This window comes from Ornithorhynchus anatinus, chromosome 15, assembly GCF_004115215.2.
Source record: "Ornithorhynchus anatinus isolate Pmale09 chromosome 15, mOrnAna1.pri.v4, whole genome shotgun sequence".
NCBI classification, from domain to species: domain Eukaryota; kingdom Metazoa; phylum Chordata; class Mammalia; order Monotremata; family Ornithorhynchidae; genus Ornithorhynchus; species Ornithorhynchus anatinus.
This window is the reverse complement of record NC_041742.1, coordinates 16,188,366-16,209,574: the sequence shown is the minus strand read 5'-3', so window position 1 is coordinate 16,209,574 and position 21,209 is coordinate 16,188,366. Positions and strand designations below refer to the sequence as shown.

At 44.6% G+C, this 21,209-nt stretch overlaps 1 protein-coding gene and 1 non-coding gene across 7 annotated transcripts in view; both read left to right on the top strand.

The window, feature by feature from the left end:
- The window catches only part of CNKSR2 (connector enhancer of kinase suppressor of Ras 2), a 212,742-nt gene that overhangs the window by 25,749 nt on the left and 165,784 nt on the right, over positions 1-21,209 (top strand). The window lies entirely within an intron of this gene.
- LOC114817100 lies at positions 1,450-1,587 on the top strand. The gene has a single exon (XR_003764950.1). It is a non-coding gene; the product is annotated as a small nucleolar RNA SNORA7 (small nucleolar RNA).

Sequence of the window (21,209 nt, the reverse complement as noted above, 5' to 3'; positions counted from 1 at the left end):
AACCCCCATTTTACAGATGAGGGAACTGAAGTCAGAGACCTTAAGTAACTTGTCCAAGTCCACTTAGAAGTTGCTGGAGCTGGGATTAGAACCCAGGTCCTCCGACTCGCGGGTCCACAGTCTTCGCATCAGACCAAGTTGATTCCCAGTAGGAAAGACTTTTAAGTAGTATTAGTAGTATTTATTAAGCTGTCATAGTGGCACTGTATTAAGAAGCATTGGGAGAGAGTTCCCAGATGGGAATTAGACATGGTCCTTGTCCCTTGGGGGGGCTTAGATAAGAATCAATCTATCGTATTTATTGAGCGCTCACCGTGTGCAGAGCACTGTACTAAGCACTTGGGAGACTGCACTATAACAGAGTTGGTAGACACGTTCCCCGCCCGCAACGAATTTACAATCTAGAAGCGGGGGTCAGCAAGAAGGCAGAGATGAGAATAGAGTATAGGGCGGGGTTTAGCTTGAGAGGAAGGAAGAGTATGAGGAGAATTTAAGGTGAGAGAAAAAAGAGGATAATCAGGACGGAGAGAGGTGACTGAAGGCCGTAAAGCAAGTAAGTGGTGCCTCTCCTCCATTAGCTGGGAAACTGTGGGTCATCGGAACTGCAGGGTCTGCGAGCCCTGCTTGGGATTAAGGTTAAGAAATTGAGAGGAAGATTTAAAAAGAAAATGAAGGTAGCAACCTCAGACTACTTCTTGGAAATCAGAGTGAGCCTAATGTGATCTGGGGAAGTGCCAGGAGGTAAATAGCAGAATGATGAAGTGTAAATGTTGCTTCGGAAATATTCTCCTTAAACAAGAGAAGCTGACGTATACAAGTTGTTTTTCAAGTTCTGACCTTTAATGGGGCACGCTACCTACGCCGAAAGCCGTATTACAATCACATCTCCTCCAAGAGGCCTTCCCTGATTAAGTCCTTGTTTCCTCTAACCTCTAAGTTCCTCCTGTAGACTGTAAGCTCCTCCTCTATTATTATTACTACTACTACTACTAATAATAATCTTATTTATTGAGCACTAACTGTGTGCAAAGCACTGTATTAAGCGCCTGGAAGAGTACAATATAATATCAGACACATTCCCTGCCCACAATGAGCTCACAGTCTAGGGAGTAAACTTGTCCTCTAGACTATAAGCTAGTTAAGGGAATGTGTCTGTTACGTTGTTGTGTTCTACTCTCCCAGGCATGTATTGCAGTGTTCTGTACACTGTAAATACTCAATAAATACCACTGATTGATTGATTGATTTCCTCTTCTCCCACTCCCTTTTGTGTCCCTCTTGCACATAGATTTGCATCCTTCCTTCACCCCTCTATCAACGCCTTAACACTTAAGTACATATCCATAATTTATTTATATTTGTCTGTCTCCCCCTCTAGACTGTAAGCTTGCCATGGGCAGGGGACATGACTATCAGCTTTGTCAAATTATAGTCTCCCAGGAGCCTGGTCTCCTCTCAGGGTCGCACCCGGAGAGTTTCCAGTCCTCTACCGGTCTCGGCTACGGGAGGGAGAGTCAAGCAGAGACCTGTCTTTTCCATTCCTAGCTTGGCCAGTGGCTAACGAGTGGAAGGCCATCTGCTACAAGTGAAAACTCACCCACGCTGGGCAGAGCGGTACGGGAGAGACTCGAGGGCGGAGACCTGAGTTTACTGCGCGGAAGGCGGCGACGGTGAACCGCTGCCGGATTTTTCCCAAGAAAACGCTCTGGATACGCTACCGGAACGATCGCAGATGGAGAGAGGGACATTCTAGGAGAGATGTGTCCGTGGTGTCTCAATGGGTCGGGAACCACTCGACGGCATAAGACAGGGCAAGAGTTTGGTACTGTGTTCTGCACACAGGAAGTGATCAATAAATACCACTGATTCAATCAACAGTCACTTGAATCGATGGATTGATGTCTACAGTCTCTTGGGTCGGTTCTATAGATCCTGCATACGTCTCAGAGTACAAGAGGATCTTAGATTCGGGAACTGTGTTAATATTTGCTGAATCACTGACAGCTCTGCAATTTAGGTGGTGAAGAAATACGTCACAGTGGGGAGAAACCCTATATTTTGCCTCTGTTTTTGTTGGGCGTTTTTATATGGTATTTTTTCAGAGTTTACCATGTGTCAAGCACTGTTCTGAGCTCTGGGGTAGATAGAAGTTAACCGGGTTGGACCCAATCCCTGGGTTCTAATTCCTGCTCTGCCAATTACCTGCTGTTGAACTTCTGTGCCTCAGTTACCCCGTCTGTGGATTAAATCCTATTCCTTCCTACTTATTCATTCATTCATTCGACTGTGAGCCCCTTGAGGGACAAGGTCCGTGGCCCACTAGATTAATTAGCATCTTCCCCAGTGCGTAAACCAGTGCTTGGCACATGGTAAGCGTTTAACAAATACCATTATAACTGTTACTCTTTACTCTCTGTGCCTCAGTTCCCGTCAAAGGTTGGCACCTGGAGAGTTTCCAGTACTCTACCACTCTCGGCTGCGGGAGGGAGAGTCAAGCAGAGGGATATCCATTCCAGCGCTAGCTCGGGCAGTGGCTAGCGAGTGGCAGGCCATCTGCTACGAGGCGAACCTCACCTGCGCTGACTCGACAGCATGAGACAAGACAGCGCCTCGGTCCCCTCAATTGTAAAATTGTGATTCTGTAGCTGTCCTCCCTCCTACTTAGCCTCTGAGCCCCACGTGGGACAGGGATTGTGTCCAACCTGGTTAAATCGTATCCACCCCAGTGCTCAATGCAATGCCTGGCATACAGTAAGTGCTTAATAAGTATCATTAGAAGGAAAAAAAAGAGAGGGATTGCTGTCTTTGAGCATAAACTTCAGGAAGCCAAGGGATGGGATGCCAAGGAGTTTCCAAATCCAAGATAGGTGCTTTAAGCTGGAAATCATAGCACAGTTAAAAGCAGTCTTTGGGAAGCGGTGTGGTCTAGGGAAAAGGGCACGGGCTTGGGAGTCAGAGGACCTGGATTCTAATCCTGGCTCCGGCACAGGTATGCTGTGTGACCTTGAGCAAGTCACTTAGCTTCTCTAGAGCTCAGGTTCTTCATCTGTAAAATGGGGATTAAATCCTATTCAAACCTATCTAAACTGTGTGCCCCATGTGGGACGAGGACTGTCCCCAACCTGATTATTTCGTGTCTGCGCTTAGAATAGTGTTTGACACATAGTAAGCACTTAACTGGTATCATAATTCTAATCATTTACATATACCCACTGTGAAATATTTTGCCAATGACTTGGAGGATTTTCCCAGCCGAACCCGCATGCACTAAGAGGATCTCACCACCGGCAGTGCCACTTTAAATTAAGGCATTTATGAAGTGCTTCTTAAAATGATGGACAGTTTTATTTCTCTCTCTCTCTCTGCACACACTTAAGTTAGATTCGCCAGGATCTAGGGATTCTAGAGTATCCCCCCGACACACACAACAAAAAATGAATCGAGCAGAGGCCTGGGAATCCGAGGACTTGGATTCTAATCCTGACTCCACCACTTGCCTGCTGTGTGATCTTGGTCAAGCCACTTCGCTTCCCTGGGCCTCAGTTACCACTTCTGTAAAATGAGGATTGAGACTGAGACCCCCATGTAGGACAGGGGCTGTATCCAACCCAGTTGGCTTAGGCATGCTCAGTACAGTGCCTGGCGCATAGTGTCGAACAAATACCAAAATTATTATTATCTCCTCATCTATAGAATGGGGTTTCAATACCCATTTTCCCTCCTACTTAGACTGAGTTCCGTGTGGGACAGGGACTGTGTCTGACCTGATGCTATTGTATCTACTCTAGCACTTAGTGCAGTGCTTGACAGATAGTAAGCACTTAACAAATACCACAGTTATTATTCAGACTGTCGCAGGGACAAATCTAGGCACCTCTTCTAGCTTTTCCGATATTCTGGCACCCTTGTCTCTTTGCCCATAAATTTAGTTTTTGAGGAAAAGCCTCCCTTTTAATGTAGCTTTCTTCAGTTTGCCGTAAATGGGTGGTGATTTATCACTCTCAGTGATTCATGGGGCAGGGTGGAGGATTCTCTGGATCACGTGTTACGTGGCTTCCCACTCACATCTCTGACCAGAATGCTAATCTTCATCCTATTTGACGCCACGTTTTTTATCGAATCAGAGCCAGAATAAGACTGCTCAAGTTTGCTGATATTCACTTCCGAAGATCAGCTGAAGTTGTAGGCGAGTAATGTGTCTATTGTTATATTTCATTCTCCCAAGTGCTTAGTACAGCGCTCTGCATACAGTAAGCACTCAATAAATACGCCGGAATGAATGAGCCCGATCCTTTCGGAACTTGCTTGAGCTTAATCCATTCAGAACCTGCTTTTGGGATGGATTCTTCTCCATGGAGAAGCAGCAAAGCCTACTGGGTAGAGGACGGGTCTGGGAGCCAGAAGGCACTGGGTTCTAATCCCGACTCTGCCACCTGTCTGCTGTGTGACTTTGGGTAAGTCACTTAGCTTCTCTGAGCCTCAGTGACCTCATCTGTAAAATGGGGATTGAGACTTTGAACCCCACATGGGACAGGGAGTGGGTCCAACCCGATTAGCTGGTATCTACTCCGGCACTTAGTACAGGGCCTGACGCATCGTAAGTGCTCAACAGATACCATTCAAAAAAATCCTAGCATTCATACAGTTCTGAGTGTATTCACACATTTTGAGAATGCGTATCATAGTAATTTTCCAGGCACTTTACTAAGTGCTGTTGGACACATTCTCTGTCCCACATAAGGCTCCCACTCTAGGTAGGAGGGAGCAGAGGTATTTAATCCCCGTTTTTCAGATGAGGAGACCGAGGCCCAGGAGAGTTAAGTGAATCGCCCAAGGTCACACAGAGCCGGAGTTAGAACTCAGGACCTCTGACTCCCAGGCCCCCTGCTCTTTCCACTAGCCCATGCTGCTTCTCTGTCTTTCAAAGTTGCATCCACCACTCCACTGGTCCCAAACTCCCACCCCAAATTCCCTGTGGGAAATGCCAAAACAGCCCCATTCACCTTTAAATGTCAGGATCTGTGCATAATTAGGAGAAATGTTAGACTATTATCTAAATGGAGAGCGGCCCACAGTAGACAATAAGTTACTGTCATGCAAGTCCTCCTCCTACTGGTTTCCTCTGAGATCAAAATGTGCCAGAGCTGAGATGGTGAAAGACCCCTTCAGTCCTCCTCCTCCTCTTCCTCCTCCTCCTCTTCTGTGCAGCCATTAAGTCCTGACTGCGGAGAGGGGGAGGGAGGAGAGCGGGATAGGTCAAGGTCATAGGATGCAGCCGCTCCGCTTCTTTGCCAGTTGTGTGGTTGGTTGGTTGGTTGGTTGTGTGTCTGCGTGTCTCCTGTGGAGCCCTTGTGGAACAGGCACTGTTTGGGGATTAAGACTGTGAGCCTCCTGTGGGGCAATCTGATTACCCTGTATCTACCCCAGCGTTTAGAACAGTGCTCTGCACGTAGTAAGCGCTTAACGAATACCGACATTATTATCTGATTATCTTTTACTCATCCCAGTGCTTAGCCCAGAGAAAGCACTCTGAAAATGCCATAATTATTCCCTCACACTCTCATACATATACCTCACACCCATAAATATCGACAAAGCCTGTTTTATTTTTTGTTTTATGGTACTGGTTAAGTGCTTACTATGTGTCAAACGCTGTTCTGAGCGCAGCGGTAGGTACGAGTTAATTGGGTCAGACGCTGTCCCCAACAGGGGTTCACAGTCTTAAGTAAGAGGGATAACAGGTGTTGAATCCCCATTTTACAAGCTGAGGAAATTGAGGCACAGTGAAGTTAGATGAGTTGTCTGAGGTCACGTAGCAAGCAACTGGCAGAGCACTTGGCAGAGCTGGGATTAGAACCCAGGACCTCTGACTACCAGGCCCGTGCTCTTTCCCCTAGGCCACGCTACTTCTCATGGTGTACTCTCTCAAGCGCTTTGTACGGTGCTCCGCTCATAGTAAACTTGATATGTAATGTATTACTTGCAGATCTGAACAGAAAGATAGGCGTCATTGTTCATCCCGTGAATTCATGATCTGAAAATAGCCTTTGGTCATGAGAAAGCCAAGAGGTCAAAACGTGACAAAGCCTCTTTGGGACATAATTCAGAATTTGACCCAGTCCAAACCCAACTGTGACTGGCATAGAAAACCCCTTTGACCATTTTTTAAATAAAGCAAGCCAAGTTTCATCTGGGTGGAAGTTCGAGTGTGTGTATTTCACGGGTGATGGCGGTGCATAAAGAATTCTAGATCTTTCTGTAGGCATACTTCATCCTGTTAACATTGATATTTTTGTCAATCGTCTATTGTCCTTTTCTTGAAACAAACTTAAAAAAGAATCGGGGCTCCTTTTTGGGAGAAGCTACTTATAACTTCTGAATATTTTTCCCATATTATCCATTGTTGGAAATTTTATACGATTTGAATCTTTTTCTCTTCGCGAGACCGTAGCGGTTTCGAAGGGGGTGTCGTATTTGCCGGTTTCCTGTTGCGTAACTTTAACTGAGCCTGTTTAAGCCAATTAAAAAATAAGCTTGGGAATAGAGATCGCAAGATAATGGAAGTGAATAGATACTTTCAAGAGGCATCTCCAAATTGGCTTTCAGTAAAGCATTTTACTGCTATCTTTATACTTAGTCTGTGTAAACTTCTTTTGCACGGATGTTTGCAAAACTTGCATTCTGATTCACAAAGAGGGAGAGACTTGGAACTAAGTGAGAAGAATAGCAGCCTAGACTAGAAAGATTGTTTGTACAGCTGTACCAAGACAAGGACCAAACCATTAAACAGCCTGGGAAGAGAAGCAATGAATAGGCTCTTGTGGATTTTCCCGTCTAATTTCTTCAATAGTGCCTTGCCTCTTTTGAAGTCATTCTGTGCACCGGATCAAAACCTTTGTGTTCTCTCGGCCTCGATGTGCTCTCTTGAGGAGAGAAGTGAATTTCTTCCCCCACTTGGTCCTCTTCGCCATTAGAAAATATTTTTCAAAGATGAAACCGCATTGGTAAATAACTCCCCTGATGCCCTTCCAATTTAATCTTACATTAAACATTAGCCCGCCAGCTGCCTAATGCCGAGAGATGAGCAAAGACGGCGCCTTCTCTCCTCGCAGACCTTGGCTTATACAATGAGGTAAAAGCAATAATTTCATCAGTTTAATCGGAAGAGAGTTAGGCGTCGTATTTTCCAGACAAGGCAACCTCGGTCAGATCAGCCTTGAGTTATAGCCTGCAGCTTGGCAAATCCCATCTAAATGGTAGCTCTTAGACACTCAACAGGCACTTACGGTAGAGCGTCAGATATTGGACCAATATGGTGGTGTGTTTGTGCTGGTGAGTCAGGGATTCATTCATTCGATGGTATTTACTGAGCACTTACTGTGTGCAGAGCACTGTACTAAGCTGCTTGGAATTTGGAAAAAAAATGAGAATCAGCGTGGTCCAGTGGAAAGATCATGGGCCTAGGAGTCAGAGGACCTGAGTTCTAATCCTGATTCTGCCATTTGTCTGCTACGTGGCCTTGGGTAAGCCACTTAACTTCTCTATGCATCAGTTCCCTCATCTGCAAGCATTTAATAGAATGCTTTGCTCACAGTAAACACTCAATAAATATGATTGGATGAATGAATGCAAAATGGGGATTTCATAGCTGTTTTCCCTCCTGTTTAGACTCTGAGCCCCAGGGATACCTGGTTATCTTGTATCCACCCCAGTGCTTAGTACAGGTCTTGGCACATTGAAAGTAAGCACTTAAGAAATACAACAAACAAACAAACAAACAAAAAAAAAACCCCGTGGTTGTCCTCACTTAGCCTGTGACAAAAATTTAACCATTCTCTCCAGCTACAGCTTGAACACTTAGTATTTACTTCAGCAGCTTAGAAAGTGCCATCCGAGCCATTTTTCAGTCAGTCAATCAATCATTTTTATTGAGCACTTACCGTGTGCAGAGCACTATAATAAATTCTTGGGAGAGTACAGTATGACAATATAACAGACATATTCCCTTCCCATGCCGAGTTTACAGTCTCATTTTTATCCATAGAGTTTTCCTGAACCTTGAGACCCTCCCAAGTCACCTAAGCACTAAAGTTCCCAAATCCCCATTGTGTGTACGTACCTAGTTTTAGATTCTATTACTCCATCTTTCAGTATTTTCATTTTAAGAATCTTTCTCTCCCACTAGGATGTAAGCTCACCGAGGGCAGGAATGGAGTTTCCCAACTTTTTTGTACTCATCTCGGCTCCACCGAGCACTTCATTCATTTCTCTGCCCATGATAGGCGCTCAATCGATTCTCTTGATAGATTGAAATAAATGCATCCTGCTTGAATGTATATATTTCTGTCTTCCCCATTAGAGAGTAAGTTCATTGTAGGCAGGCAGCAACTCCTTGTGCTTTCCCAAGCTCCTAGTTCAGTAATAATAATGATAACTGCATTATTTGTTAAGTGCTTACTATATGGCAAGCACTGTACTGAGTGCAGGGGGAGTTAAGAGATAAGTAGATCCCACATGGGGCCCACAGTCTAAGTAGGAGGCGAAAACAGGTATTGAATCCCCATTTTGTAGATGGGGGAACTAAGGCACGGAGAAGTGAAATGCTTGGCCCAAGGTCTCACAGCAGGTAAGTGGAGGAGCCGGAATTAGAACCCAGGTCCTCTGACTCACCAGCCCTGTGCACTTTCCATTAGGCCATGCTGCCTCCTAGTGTATTGCATTCAGTGGACACTCGGTAAGTTGTGGGATTTGAAGCATGCCTCGGGAAGCTTCGGAATATAAAGAGAAGCGGCGTGGCTCAGCGGAAAGAGCCCAGGCTTGGGAGTCCCGGCTCTGCCACTTGCCAGCTGTGTGACTGTGGGCAAGTCACTTCACTTCTCTGGGCCTCAGTTCCCTCATCTATAAAATGGGGATTAACTGTGAGCCTCACGTGGGATGACCCGATGACCCTGTATCCCCCCCCAGCGCTTAGAACAGTGCTCGGCACATAGAAAGCGCTTAACAAATACCGACATCATTATAAAGAACTTTGCCGACTTATTCCTGCATCGGAGCCTTCTGTGGACTAGTGTCCACAGTATTCAGGGCTGATTGCTTGTTCCGCTCTCTTATGATGATGATGATGATGACGATGATATTTGTTAAGCACCTACTGTGTGCCAAGCACTGTTCTAAGCACTGGAGTAGATACAAGTTAATCAGATTGGATGCAGTCCCTGTTCCACACGGGGCTCACAATCTTAATCCCCATTATGCAGATGAGGAACTGAGGCCCGGGGAGGTGACTTGCCCAAGGTCACGCAGCAAACGTGTGGCGGAGCCAGGATTAGGACCCAGGTCGTTCCGACTCTCAAGCCCGTGCTCTGTCCACTAAGATGCTTCCATTCCAACACTCGCTCTCAAGCGACCGTATTTATTGAGTGCTTACCGTCGTAAGCACTCAATAAATACGGTGCAGACCATTGTAAAGACAGTGCAGACCACCGTATTAAGCACTGGGAGAGTCCAGTAGAACAGATTTGGTAAATGTTCCATGCCCACAAAGACCCTACAGTCAAGAAGATTGTCAGTCTCCCAGCAGCCGCCCCTCAGCCTTTAACTTCAACCTTGGATGGCTGGGGTTGTGGAGAAACCATGTTCTATTGTTGTGTTGTACTCGCCCAAGCGCTTACTACAGTGCTCTGCACACAGTAAGCTCTCAATAAATATGATTGATTGTTTGATGTGCAGTGAGACGAAAGAACAAATGTGTCCAACCCGATTTGCTTTAATCTACCCCAGCACGTAGTACAGTGCCTGGCACAGAGTAAGCACTTAACAAATACCGCAATTATTATTACCGTTTTGTTCTCTCAGGTAATAGGTTTTACAGGCGACGTTGAGTTAGATGAAAGGGACATTTGCAGAAACGATAACTTCTGGGACCATTCGACTGGGAAAGAATGGATATTTTCCTCACTATTTAGGTTGAACTGGTAACATTTCTAGCTCCGGTTTGAGCCATTTCCCCTGTGATACGAATTTAATGATGGAAAATTATTGCTCTCGGTTAATGTCATGATAAAATGTCACGGATTGCAGAGAGCTTTTCCGTAATAAATCAGAGGCGATAAACTGAGAGGGACGAAAAGAACATGAAGAAACTCAGTCCTAATTGCATGTCCCATAAAATCACTTAGGACTGTGATCTCATTACAAATGGAGAAAGACTCGGTGTCGTATGGGAAGCAGTCAGGCAGTCAGTCAATTGTATTTATGAAGTACTTCCTGTGTCCGGAGCACTGTACTAAGCGCTTGGGAGAGGACAGTGTGACAATAAAACAGACATTCCCTGCCCACAGTGAGCTTACAGTCTAGAAGAAGCAGCGTGGCCTTGTGGAAAAAGCACGCGCCTGGGAGTCAGAGGCTCTGAGTTTTAATCTCGGCTCCTCCACTTGCCTGCTGCGTCATCTTGGACAAGTCACTTCACTTCTCTGTGCCCCACTTCCTTGATCGGCAAAACGGGGATTCCATACCTGTTCTCCCTCCTACCTAGACTGTGAGCTCCGTGTGGGACCCGGTTATCCTGTATCTCCTCCAGCGCTTAGTAATAATAATGTTGGTATTTGTTAAGCGCTTACTATGTGCAGAGCACTGTTGTAAGCGCTGGGATAGATACAGGATAATCAGGTTGTCCCACGAGAGGCTCACAGTTAATCCCCATTTTACAGATGGGGTAACTCAGGCACAGAGAAGTGAAGTGACTTGCCCACAGTCACACAGCTGACAAGTAGCAGAGCTGGGATTCGAACCCATGACCTCTGACTCCCAAGCCCGGGCTCTTTCCACTGAGCCACGCTGCTTAGTACAGTGCTTGGCATATAGCTAGCGCTTAACAAGTGCCACAGTTATTACCACAACAGTTCTAATCATTTTACAGATAAGGTAACTGAGGCACAGAGAAGTCAAGTCACTTGCCCAGATTCACAAAGCAGACAAATGGCGGAGCTGGGATTAGAATCCATGGTCTTTTGACTCCCAGACCCATGCTCTATCCAATATGCCCCACAGACTCACCAGACTTATTCTGCAGTTATTTCACGTCAACCATCGAGAAGTTCTTTCACACGCCGACCTGCATCCTCTTCCGCTTTAATTTCAACCCATTTCCTCCTCTCCAGCCCTCTAGGGAGATGAGGCAACGTTGGTCAGAATCCCCCCACATAAAACCTTCCAAGAATGGCGAACAGTTATTATATCTCCTTTAGCCTCTGTCCTCCGAGGCCCATTTTTCATCCCTTTAATCATTTTTGTCGATCTTCTCAACCCACTCCAGTTTCTCTCTCCACCCTTTATAACGTGCGGTGATCAGAACTGGACTCTGTTTTTCAAACAAGCATCTGACGCAAGATTCCTTTCTCCTTCCCTCAGGACATGCTTCCGTCCCTTTCTCCTAGGGTTGGACTGGAGTTTTTAATAACACGTGGGTGGTCTCTTTTCCTGATCTCGTGCCCGGCCACTCTATCCCCAAGTTGTTGGCCCACCTGAGCACTTACTTTTGCTAAAGTGCCTATGAGTTTCCTTCATGTCTTTGAAAGGGTCAAAAAGCCCAGACCATTCCAAGTCAGTCACAAATCTGATAAGAAGAACAGGAGGAGGAGGAAGATGATGACAAATTGTGGCATTTGTTCATCGCTTCACTATGTAACAGGCACCGTAATAATAATAATAATAATAATAATGATGGTATTTTTTAAGTGTTTACTATGCATCAAGCACTGTTTTAAGCTCTGGGATAGGGTAATCAGATTGTCCCACATGGGGCTCACAGTCTTAATCCCCATTTTACAAATGAGGTAACTGAGGCACAGAGAAGTTAAGTGACTTGCCCAGAGTCACCCATTTGCTAAGTGGCAGATCCAGGATTAGAATCCACGACCTCTGACTCCCAAGCTTGTGCTCTTTTCACTAAGCCACGCCCCTGGAGTAGATGGAAGATAATCAGGTCCCTCATGGGGCTCACACTCTAGGTAGGAGGGACAGCAGGTATTGAATCCCCATTTTACAGATGAGGGAACTGAGGCACAGAAAATTGAAATGGCTTGCCCAAGGTCACAGAACAGACAAGTGGTGGAGGCCGGATTAGAACCCAGGTTCTTGTAACTCCCAGGCCCGTGCTTTATCCATTAGGCCACCCTACTTCTTATTTGCCTGCTGCGTCACCGTGAATAAGTCATTTAACTTCTCTGTGCCTCAGTTCCCTCGCTTGTCAAGTGGGGATGAAATGCTCTCCCTCCTACTTAGACTGTGAGCTCCAGATGGGACAGAGACTGTGTACCATCCGACATTTTGAATCTACTTTAGTGCTGGGTGTAATGATTGGCACATAGTGAGCGCTTCACAAATACCACAGTTATAGTATTATTATCACTATTATTATTATTGTCACCCCTATGTTGCCACTGGCCTGTGCCCCAGTGAAAACACAACAGGCAGAGATCAGAGAGTATTAGTGGTGCTGGGCAAGCCACTGGCTCTAGAATCAACTCCTCTGCTCAGGTTTTTGGTTCTGATGTCTCAGGAGAGAGACAGGTGTCACTCCTGTGAGGAGACTCCATCATTGTGACCTTGAAGATCACTGTGAAAAGACCAAAGTCACAACAGGGAATTCCTTCGCTGCCTTTTGATCTTATGTTTCAGTGAGCAGGCAGTCATATTCTTGTCGTTTGGGGTTTTATTTTTACGGTATTTGTTAAGCGTTTACTGTGTGGCGAGCAGTGTTCTAAGCGCTGGGATGGATTCAAGTTAATCGGGCTGGATAGTCTGTGCCCCATGAGGGACTCACAGTTTAAGTAGGAGGGCGACCAGGTATCGAATCCCCATTCTGCAGCTGAAGAAACTGATGACAGAGAATTGAAGTGACTTGACCGAGATCACCCAGTTATAATAATGATAATGTCGGTATTTGTTAAGCACTTACTATGTGCCGAGCACTGTTCTAAGCGCTGGGGGAAGATACAGGGTCATCAGGTTGTCCCAGATGGGGCTCACAGTTTTAATCCCCATTTTACAGATGAGTTAACCGAAGCACAGAGAAGTGAAGTGACTCGCCCACAGTCACACAGCTGACAAGTGGCAGAGCCGGGATTAGAACCCGTGACCTCTGACTCCCAAGCCGGGCTCTTTCCACTGAGCCACGCTGCTTCTCTGTGGGAGCCGGGATTAGAACCTGTGGCTCCCAGGCCTTGGATCTTGGTTAACCTAACTTCCTTCCGTTTCACTAATTTACAGAGGATATGCAGAATCCTGGGAATGGGGCATTCGTTTCACCATTCTCGGAAGCCGCTTGTTGTGATTTGATGAGTTAATTGAGCCGTAGAAATATAATCTGGTGCAGCCGTAGATTCCTGAACATTGCCAGTTATTATCTCTGCAGGTTATTTAGCACTCTCCCCACCTTTAAAGCCGTATCGAAAGCACATCTCCTCCAAGAGGCCTTCCCTAACTAAACCCTCATTTTCTCTTCTCCCACTTCTTTCTGCCTCAGCCTTGCAGTTGGATTGCCCCCCTTTATTCACCTCTCCCACAGCCCCACAGCACTTGTGTACCTATCCATAATTTATTTATGCATATGAATATGTCTCTATCCCACTCTCGCCCATAAGCTTCTTTGGGGCAAGGAGTACATTGACCAACCCTGTTATATTGTACTCTTCCAAGTGCTTAGTATTAAGTGGCTCCATAATACAAACGATTGATTGACCCGTCATTTAGGGTATTTACACTAAGTAGAAATACTCGTCCGTTCAACTGTATATATCTTCATTACCCTATTTATTTTGTTAATGAGATGTACATCACCTTGATTCTATTTATTTGCCATTGTTTTAATGAGATGTTCTTCCCCTTAATTCTATTTATGGCCATTGTTCTCGTCTCTCCGTCTCCCCCGATTAGACCGTAAGCCCGTCAAAGGGCATGGACTGTCTCTATCTGTTACCGATTTGTACATTCCAAGCGCTCAGTACAGTGCTCTGCACATAGTAAGCGCTCAATAAATACTATTGAATGAATGAATGAATTTTTATTGAGTGCTCACTGTGCACGGAGCACTTAGTGCTTGGAAGAGTATTTGCAACAGAGTACTTACAACACCACAAAGGATGTACAGTCTAGAGACAGAGGACAAATACTAAATAGAAACTGACAGAATTAACCGACTATAATTTTCAATCAAAAGAATAATTAGAGGTATTTCCCCTCTTGGGAAAATATGGAAAAAAAAACACGAATGAAGTTTGTATTGCAGTGTTTTCGAGAAAATCATTTTCTTTGGCTACTTTTTAAGTGTAGGAGGAATTCTTGTAGAATCTCAAAGGGCGTGATTGTCTGTGGAAACGTTCTGTACTTTTAAAATTATGTTACTGTGGTTCATTTTTCTGCTTTCTGAAGCACAGTGTTAGCCTGGTGTTCTAACCCCAGCTGACTCTGCTGAGATTCTTTTGGTTAATACCAGTTCAGTAGCTGCTCTACTAATTTCTAACATCACTAACAAGTAAAACATCTTAATGAGTTTTGTTTATTCTTGAGGGAAAGTTAATACTACCAGCACATCTCAAAAGCTTAACGTATTTACAAACAGAATGAAATATACGAGCTGTGAATAGAAGCGGCGAAGTGTGATTGGTTAAAACTGTCACTTCCAAAATATATTGGAACTTTAAAGGAGCAATTTATAGTTGCTCAAAAATCTGTTGTTAAAGATTACTTCCTCCTCCCTCCCCCCCAACTGAGTATTATATGTTTTGGGTTTTTTTTTTAAATGGTATTTAAGTGCTTACTATGTGCCAGGCACTTTACTGAGCTCTGGGGTAGATACAAGCTACTCAGGTTGGACACAGTCCCTATACCCCTTGGACCTCACAGTCTTAGTCCATTTTACCTGCGAGGGAACCGAGGCACGGAGAAGCAAAGTGACTTGCCCAAGCTCACACAGCAGACAAGTGGCAGAGCGGGGTGATTAGAACCCAGATCTTTCTGACTCCCAGGTCTGTGCTCTATTTCCCAGGCAAAGCAGCTTCTTGTTTTCTTGTTAGAGGGAATATTTTGGAGTAAGTGCCTGCCTCGTGCTCAATATAGGGGAAAGTAGCATTTACTGAGTACTCAGTGCACAGCACCTAAGTCCCTGGGAAATAGACTCCAAAGGAAGAACACATTCCCCCACTTCTAAGAGCCTCCACTTTAACGGAGGTGGCCCCTCGTAAAGTCAGCTCTACTATCATATGTCCTTTCATTTCATGATTGGATGGATTGCTACTGAGGAATTAAGGAAAACTTTTATCCACAATGCATACTTTGAACCCCATGTGGGGCAGGGTTAGTGTCCAAGTTAATAATAATAATCATCTTGGTATTTGTTAAGCGCTTACTATGTGCTTACACTGTTCTAAGCGCTGGGGGAGATACAGGGTCATCGGGTTATCCCACGTGAGGCTCGCAGTTAATCCCCATTTTACAGACGAGGTAACAGAGAAGTGAAGTGACTCGCCCACAGTCACACAGCTGACAAGTGGCAGAACCGGGAGTCGAACCCATGACCTCTGACTCCGAAGGCCAGGCTCTTTCCACTGAGCCATGCTGCTTACTCCGGTGCTCAGAAAAGTGCTGGAAGCAATCGACACATATCATAATAACGATAATAGTCATGATAAACGTGCCAGTACAATACAGTTTTTCTAGAGCCCACTGAGATCGGTTAGTATGGTGTTCTGCACACAGTAAGCGCCCAGTGAATTACTATTGGATCAGGATGCCACCCCTAACCTGTTGTGTGACTTTGGATAAGTCACAACTCCTCAGTGCTTCAGTTTCCTCATCAGTAAAATCAAAATTAAATACCTGTTCTCCCTTCCCTATTACTCTGGGCATCTCGTGTGGGACAGGGACTGTTTCTGAGCTGATTGTATTTACCGCGGGGCTTAGCTCAGTGTTCGACACACAGTAAGCGTATAATTCATTCAGTCATTAATTCATTCAGTCGCATTTATTGAGCGCTTGCTATGTGCAGAGCACTGTACTAAGCGCTTGGAATGTACAATTCAGCAACAGATAGAGACAATCCCTGCCCAACAATGGGTTCACAGTCTAAAAGGGGGAGACAGACAACAAAACAAGTAGTCTGGCATCAATATCATCAAGATAAATAGAATCATAGAAATATACTCTAATTAATAACATGATTATTATCGTTTTGATGATGATGATGAAGGCAAACAAATGGTGTAGCAGAGATGACTAGAATCTTCTCCTCGCCTGTGTATTTTCCAACACTTGCTAATGTGGATTTAATTTACGTCAAACATCCATCAAAATAGGCTCACGCATTTTTCAGTAGACTTAGCGTTTTTCCTGGTACAGGCCACAGCTGTAAGTTGTTCCTTATTATTTGTTCGTTTGTAATCAAATATCCCTAAATATAACTCCAATTTTCCTCTTTCATGGAGGACAATACTGGTCATCAAAGACACTGGTTCTCTGCATTCGGAGAATCTTGCTTTGGATTGTACAATTGGGATATTGGTTCGCATTTTAAAGTATTCTCCTACCCTTTTTAAACTTATAGGAAAAACAAAGTTTCCATCCCATCTTTGAGGAGGAAAGGACTTATAATTTATTGTTTTGGAGTGTCTGATGACAGAATGAAATTAACCCAAGTTACCTGTATATTTCAAAGCCTATCTGAATGGTGAACTTTGACGTCAGACCCCTTGAATATAATTTGATTTTTGTGTCAGTAATTAGAGAGGAATACTTTCAAAAATAAACCTGTTTCCAGTCCTAATGAATTAGCTGGAACAGAAGTGGTTTTTTCATTTGCACTTGCTCGCCGTGGGTGCCTATGGGCAAGTCACTTAATTTCTCCGTGCTTCAGTTTCCTTGGCTTTATAGGGACTATATCCTACCTGATCATCTGTTATCTACCTCAGTGTTTACTACACTTTGGGCCCTGATAATCGCTTAAAAAAATGATTACTTGCAGTCTCTTCTCAAATTTTCGCCTTTTCACTCTCCTCATTTTCCCCATTCTCCATCATTAAAACCAAGCAGCGCTATTGACCATCATAAACTTACTCTGAACTGAAGTACAAAAATCTACTTAAAAATTTCAGCTGAAGGCGAGAAGCCTAAAAATGGGCCGCTAATATTTCCCTTAGAATCCCTACGATGGCATTAGTGGAAACAGCACAGGTCTTTCGGCAAGGAACCCCGGCTGAAGACTCCTGAAACTTGACTACAGTTTAATGAGGATGTACTGTTCCTCCACTGTGTTTCATAATTCCGTTTAACTCTCACAAATATTTAGTCCAGTACTCTGCCCACAGTAAGCACTCAATAAATACCATTGATTGTGCCGAATCAGGAAAAATATTCAGGATTATCTGTAGGGTCAGGCAGTTGATCGTATTTATTGAGAGCTTACTGTGTGCAGAGCACCTTACTAAGCGCTTGGGAGAATACAATACAATATAACAGATACATTCCCTGCCCACAGCGAGCTTACAGAGCACAGAGATAAAGCTACGTCTACAACAGGTCCGTGATAAATGTTTTTTGGCAAGTTTTTATGAGATTTGTTAAGCACTTAATGATAATAATAATAATAATAACAACGGTATTTGTTAAGCGCTTACTATGTGCCAAGCACTGTTATAAGCGCTGGGGAAGATACAAGGTAATCAGGTTGTCCCACATGGGGCTCACAGTCTTCATCCCCATTTTACAGATGAGGTCACTGAGGCATAGAGAAGTCAAATGACTCGCCCAAAGTCACACAGCTGATCGGTGGCAGAGTTCGGGGTTAGAACCCACGACGTCTGACTCTCGAACCCAGGGTCTTTCCACTAAGCCACGCTGCTTCTCTTATGTGCACCAGGCACTGGACTAAGGATCTGATTTAAGAGTGGGACACCCTGAAATCATCCGTGTAAACCATTGGCCTGTCTAGAAAATGAATAAGCGTTTCGATTTTCAAAGAGTGATGAAAGAGTACTGTAAGTAGTTTTGGAGCACGGGAAAAAAGACACAATTGCATGTTTCAAGGGATAAGGGCTCGTGGCTCTTTCTGGTCTTTAGCATTTGAGTTGCCGGAGAGGATTAATGATCTCATCTCCTCTATTGCTTGTGATGCTGGTCGCTCCCCCAGAACTGAAGGATTTTTAACAGTTTGTTAATCACCGAGCGGATTTAACTCGTCCCGCCTTTTCGGTCTTCTGACAAGCAACCTTGGTAGAATGGATCTCTTTTAAGCGGCGATTCTTAATGGGTTGGGGAGGTTAGAGGCTCAGGAGAATTGAGCGAAGCCAAACCACCCGAATGGTTTCAGGAGAGAGGTGATGGTAACTTAGAGCCCTCGGAGGGAGGTCTGACAAGCGGGAGGAACATTAAGCTGACACCAACTGTTTAAGGAGATTGTATCCTCTGTTGAAAAGGAAGCTGGACAATGGAACTCCAGAAGCGGGGCCCTTCAGAGAAGAATAGCTGAGCTAGAGCGAGGGCGTGGGAGTCAGAAGGACCTGGGTTCTAATTCCAGCTCCTCCACCTGTCAGCTGAGTGACCTCGGCGAGCCACTTCACTTGTCTGCGCCTCAGTTACCTCCTCTGTAAAATAGGGATTATATCTGGGAGCCCCATGTGGGGCAGGGACCCGATTAGCACTTAGAACAGTGCTTGACACGTAATAAGCACTTAACAGATACTATCGTTATTATTAGTATTATTATTTTCACTCCTGGCTCACTTTCTCCCTCCCACGACCCCTTCCCCTGAATGTCACCTGGTCTTCCGGACCCTTTCCCACCCGGTAATAATATTAGTAATAATAATCAATTCATTCAATTGCATTTATTGAGAGCTTACTGTGGGCAGAGCGCTGTTCTAAGTGCTTGGGAGAGGACAATACAACAATAAACAGACACATTCCCTGCCCACAACAAGCTTACAGTCTAGAGGGGGAGACAGATATTAATAGAAATCAATTACAGATACGTACGTAAATGCTATGGGGCTGCGGAGGCAGGGGAAATGAATGAAGGGAACAAGTCAGGGAGACGCAGATTGGAGAGGGAGAAAAGGATAATAATAATGATAATAACTGCAATAGTAATGTGATTTGTTAAATACACACCTTGTGCTAAGCTCTGTACTAGGCTCCAGGGTTTATAGTCAGTCATATTTGCTGAGCACTTAATGTGTGCTAAGCACTGTTCTAAGTGCTTGGGAGAGTGCAGTATGCCGATAAGTAGATGCATCCCCTGCCCACAACGAGCTTACAGACTAGAAGGAGCTTGCGGTCTAGAGGAATACTAAGTGAATTAGATCAGGCACAGCCTCTGTCCCAAGCGAACTTCAAAGTCTAAGAGAGAGGAAGATATTTAACACCCATTTTGCCGAAGGGGGAATCGAGCAGATAAGTCACTCGGACTTGCCCAAGGTCACCTGCGGGCAAGTGGCAGAGCTGGGAGGGCAATGGATGCGATGCTCTGTACTGAGCGTTTGAAAAGGTCCAGCGGAAAGATGAAATACTTTCCCTCCCCACAAGGAGCTTCCATTTTAACGATCCAGTCACATCCCGTATATGAACACTACCATGCCAATAACTCATTGTAATTTGTACATACCTTTAATTTCTATTCAGTGAAGAATTGCAAAACTCTGTGGTTGGAAATGATTATATCTTTGGTGTGTGTGTGTGTGTGTGTTTCTAGTACAGCTGTTCACCCAGTAAGTGGCCATTATAAATCGTGAATAAATGACCCGCAGTTATGAGCGGCCTATCCTAGGGTTTAACGGGATCTTGTAACGTGTTCCTGCTGAGATGATGACCGATTCATTCTGCAATTTTGCAACTCTCCACATTTTGTAAATTTCAGATCTCTACATTTCTAGAATTACAGGGCTTTTATTCCAAAAAAAAAAAAAAAAGATCTCTAAGGGCAGTGACTACCTCTATATATACTGGAAATATCTAACTGTGAGTAACCTCCTGAAATTCTTATTTTGCTTAAAACCTACCGTCTCCTGGGCTTCATCCGTCCACTACTTAAAGCAGTTGATACTCACCCATCCTTAGCCTCACAGCACTTATGTATCTGTCTTTGCCATTGCCTCTCTCTGTAATTTATTTTATTATCTGTTTTCCCCTCTAGACTGTGAGCTCCCAGTGGGCAGGGTTCATGTCTACCGACTCTATTATACATTCCCAAATGTCTAGTACAGTGCTGTGCACCCAATACGCTCTCAGAAAATACCACTGATTGATTAATCAATTGATCAGAGTCTGAAGCCGTTAAAATATCATCGTTCAGCAAAATGGTTTAGTGGATAGAGCACAGACCTTGGAGTCAGAAGGACATGGTTTCTAATCCCAGCTCTGCCGCATGTCTTCTGTGTGACCTTGGGCAAGTCATTTCACTTCTCTGGTCCTCAGTTAGCTCATCTGTAAAATGAGGATTAAGGGTGTGAGCCCCAAGTGGGACATGGACTGTGTCCAACCTGATTAACTTGTATCTACCTCAGTGCTTAGAACAATGCTTGGCACATAGTCTGTGCTTTACAAGTACCATAGTTATTACTAAAAGGAAAAAGAAACTTTGGAAAATTTCTGCTCCTAGAAGCAAGTGTAGCAGAATATCAGAACTTTATTGCTATTGTTCTTGTCTGTCCGTCTGCCCCGATTAGACCGTAAGCCCGTCAAAGGGCAGGGACCGTCTCTGTTACCGATTTGTACATTCCAAGCTCTTACTACAGTGTTCTGCACATAGTAAGCCCTCAATAAATGCTGTTGAATGAATGAATGAGTATTTTAATTGATTCTGCTGGCCTTGAAGATGTGAAAGCATCTTTCGAATGAAATCTTTATAAGAAAATGCTCAAATTGCCCTGTAGTCTCAAATCCTGCCATCACAACTTTGGAACTGTTAAAGCATCATATTCCAAAAACTCTTGTTCATAATAATGATCGCAGATGCTACTCTGTGCCGAGCCCTGTGCTCGGATAGATAGAGGATCAAGGATAATCAGATTGGACTCAAGCCCTGACTCTCATAGAGCTCACAGCCTAAGAATTCTGTGAGCCGCCTAACTGCTCTTCCCACATTCAAGCTCTGGAGTAGATAGAAGCTAATCAGGTTGGACGCAGTCCATATCCCACGAGGGGCTCACGGTCTTAACCCC